Raw genomic sequence first — 5,000 nt, 5'->3', positions numbered from 1 at the left:
AACTGTTTCGTTTGATGGAATTAAACATTAATCAAAAGATGGTGCTACGTTTTTTTTTTTCTTTTTCTTTTTCTTTTTATCATTTTACGAAATAGTGCTGGAGTAAATTGTCATTGTGATAATTAATGGTTGATCTTGCTATTGCTGAAGAGATAATGATGATGATTAACAAAGCTTAACCAATTGCTCTAAATAATAAATTTTTTTATCTGTTACCATGATATTAAATAATAAACATTTTTATCTGTTACCATGATATTAAAACGTGTTACAAAATATCATTCTGAAAAAAAAAAAATCATATGTATACAAATCTCCTTATTTGTTGCATGTATGTATATGTTAATGGTAGCAATTAGAGAGTTATCAAGGCAAAATTAATTCATGCGTATAATCGGGATCTGATGCTCGACAAGAAATTCAAAACAAAATTCCCATGATCTCTCAGTTAATGAGGTGTTTAATGATGACCACTTTTATGCAAATAAAAGGGGTCCTGACAATCAACAAAAACTTTCCCTCATGAATAATAAGATCCCATATCTTATATCAATGCCAGTGGGTTTCCAAAGCCGGGCGGACTCCTGCTAAACATGCAGTAAGTGCCAGAAAGCAACTTGATGGTATTTATAGATATATAAAAAAATTTTGCGGATATGGGCGCATAGAGTAAGGAATTAAAAAAATTAACCTCACATTGATAATAAATAATATATCTAATATGGGGGACTGGTATCAATTGATAGTTCATTTGTTGTATTATTTATACAATAAAAAACCCACCCACACACACAAACACACACCCACACACAACACACACCCACACACACAAATAAAAATAAAATTTAAAAATATATAAATAAATACACAACCAGTATATATATATATAAGTAATTATAAATATATAAATAAAAAAGATAAATAAAAATACACACACACACACACAAACCCCACACACCCACCCACAACCACACACACCCCACATAAAAATATAATATTATATAATATATATATATATTAAATATATTTTAAAAATTTTAAAAAAAAAAAAAAATACATATAATAAATAAAAAATATTATATACATATTATATATATAAATACATATAAATATATAGGAGTATAATTATATAATATATAAATATATTTATTTAAGGATAGATAATAATAGATAGATTATAGGCAATATATATTTATAAAAATATATAATTAAATATATATATAAATAAAATATATTAAATAAAATATATATATAATAAAATATATTATAATATATAAATACATATATAATATATATAAATATATACATATATATACATAAAATAATATAAAAAATAAATATATATAATATAATTATATTTTTTATAAAAAATAAAATAAATATATAATATATAAAATAATATTATACCCTATATATATATATACATAATATAACCCAATTATATATATATATATATATATAAATATATATATATATATATAAAAATATATATTAAATAATAATATTTATAAATACTAGCAACGTACATAATACACACACATACAACACACCACACACACACACACCACACCCACCACAACACACCAAACACACACAACACCACAAACACCCACACACAACACACACACCACACAAAACACCACACGTATATAAATATATATAATATAATATATATAAATTAATTATATATAAAAAATATTATATAATATAATATATCAAATTTTTTTATTAAAAAAATAATATATATAATAAATATATTATTAATTAATTAAATAGTATATAAATATATATATATATATTATATAAAACATGTATAATTTAAAATATTATATATATATATATATATATATATAAAAATATAAATATATAATATATTATATATATATACACGTTATAATATACATAATATACCATATATAATGTATATTATACCCTATAATATATATAATATTAAAAAAATAAAATATATTATATATAGTATATAAGTTATATAAATTTATAAAATATTAATATATTATATATAATATATAATAAATATTATAATTAATATATATGGCAGATTTAAACCCCACTAAAAATTATTTTTTGTTAAGTGGGTTTTATCTGCCATTCATCAACACGGAAGAGTGTTTTTTTTCAAGTCATATATATAATATAAATATATATAATATATATATATATATATAAATATAAAATATAAAAGTGTGTGTTGTGTGTGTTGTGTGGATGTTTGTGTGTGTGTGTGGGTGTGTGGTTTGGTGTGTGTGTGTGGTGTTTTGTGTGTGGTCGTGTGTGTTTTATGTAAGATATATATCCGTATAATACTTGGATTAAAAAATATATATATATATATAATATAAATCAAATATATATAATTATATATATAAATAAAAATATAAAAAATGTATGTATGTAGTAGTATGTAATATATGTATGCATAATATATTTATAATTATATAAATATATATATTATATTTTTATATAAATAATATATATATATATATAAAATACAAACATATGCTTATAAAATTTTAAAAATATAATATATAAATAATATATAAAATATATTAATAGTAATTAAATATATAATATATATATAAATAAATTTTACAATTTTTTATATAAATTTATGTGTGTGTTTTGTTTTGGGTAAAGGGTAACATACATATATATCATGCAAATTTAATATGTACACACCCACACACAAACATCACACACTCAAAGAACACACACCCCACACACACGCACACACCATACACACACACATAAATAAGATGTATAATATATATATTTTAATATATATATATAAATATATATGTATATATAGTATATATAATATATATATATATATAAATTATTAAATGTATATAATATATATATAAATATATATAATATAATATATATATATATATTATATATATCTAATATATATATATAAATCGTATAATGAATATAGTGTAAATATATTATTATAAAATATATAAATATATATAAATTATAAACCCCCCAATATAGTATATATATATGCACACAATATATTATCCCTAATAAATATTAAAAATATATTATAATATAATTATAAAAACAATATAATATGTATTTAATATATTTATAAAACACAAATAAAATGTAAATTAAAATGCAACAAAAATAACTATTTTAAATATATAATAATATATAAAAATAAAATATATATTTTAATTTAAAAAAAAAAAAATTATTATAAATACACCCCCCCATATACATATATAAATATATAAAATAAAATATATTATATATATATATATATATATACTTAAATATATATATATATAATATTATATATATAAATAAAATATTCATATATATAAATTGTGTGTGTGTGTGTGGGTGTGTGTGTGTGTGTGTGCGTGCGTGCTGTAGGGTTGTGTATGTGAGCGCATATTTCGGCACGGACCCACAACCCCGCATGTTCAAACCAATAGAGCGATAAACGACAAGAATCAACGAGTGGTGTTTGCGTCATTAACCAAATTTTACTCGTCGGATATTTGATATCCCAGGTTGTTATCGTTCATTTTAAAAAGCTTTAATCGCACTTTTAATGGTGCCAAGACCTTAAATTAGTCTTGGTTTGGTGATATTCTGAGGGGAACCTTCAGCGCCACGATCATATTTGGGTGGGTTTTCTTTTGCCTGGAAAGTACGGTGATTAACGTTTTTTATTAATCTTGGAGATTGGGCATACACACACAACATACACACACACAACACCCACACATACACACCAAACACACACATACACACACACAAAAACACATATACATATTTATATATATATATATATATATATATATATATTTAAAATATATATATACAATATATAATATACATATATATTCATAGATGTATATATAATATATATATATATAGTATATATAATATTTATATATTATTTTATAAACAATCCTCGACACACGTTAATGCATTAAGAATTAGTGCACCTATGATGATATTTAAAATGATACACTTGAAAAGGGAAAGATATCTACCTGCGATCGGCGCTCGCCCAAATATAAACGCTTTCGCTAAATACACTTTTTGTTTAAATATATTTTTCATTTTTAAAGGTTATTCGTTGACGGTTAGAAAAAAAAAAAAAAAAAAAAAAAAAAAAAAAAAAAAAAAAAAAAAAAAAAAAAACCTGCTGACCACGAGCTATAATATGGAGATTTATAATTTTGGATGGTTGGCACTGCAAGTAAAATTCATGGTGATATTTTCCCCCTGTATTTAAACCAGTCATTCATGTTTTTAAAACTGGAAATAAATACGATCAAAAAGTTTACTACATTTTTTGCCGTAACCCTATTGCAGAACGCCATTGTGCGGATGTATGTGGATTTGCTTTTTTCTTCTGTTTCTTTTTGGTTCTCTGTCTCTCTCGTTCCTCTTCTTTCCCCTCAGTCTTTCATCATTTATATCCCTTTTTTTCTCTCTCTCGCAATCTTTCTCCTTCTGTGTAAAGTATGTTATGTATCTAGTGTGTATGTAGGGTATGTATGTATGTAGCATTTATTGTATATATGTTACTCATACTCTGGTAACAATATAAATTTCCTCCCGATTAATCACAGTTTAAAACTTGCTTCGAAGTTAGGTTTCCTTTGTATTGTGGGGCCCTTTAATTCTTACTTACCCTGAAAAAAAACCTTCTTCCTTCATCTATTGGGATTTTTTTTTGTTCTAAAGCATTATAACAATGTCCTTATCTAACCTCGAGGGTAGTCGAAGATAAATATATGAAATCTATACTTTGATCAATCATGAAGCCAACTTATTTTTATATGAAGTATCTCTCTCTTCCTTTGCCACAGAGGGTGTGTGGTGGAGGGGTGGGTTTGTGGGGGGGTTTGGGGGGGGTGTGTGTGGGGGGTGGGGTTTGTGGGGGGTGGGGTGGGTGTGTGTGGGGGGTGGGGTTTGTGGGGGGTGGGGGGGTTGTGGGGGGTGGGTTTGGGGGG

This window comes from Penaeus japonicus, unplaced genomic scaffold, assembly GCF_977035675.1.
Source record: "Penaeus japonicus unplaced genomic scaffold, GWHDUDI00000001_assembly GWHDUDI00000016, whole genome shotgun sequence".
Classification (NCBI taxonomy): domain Eukaryota; kingdom Metazoa; phylum Arthropoda; class Malacostraca; order Decapoda; family Penaeidae; genus Penaeus; species Penaeus japonicus.
The sequence above is the reverse complement of the archived record's forward strand: the minus strand, read 5'-3'. Positions refer to the sequence as shown.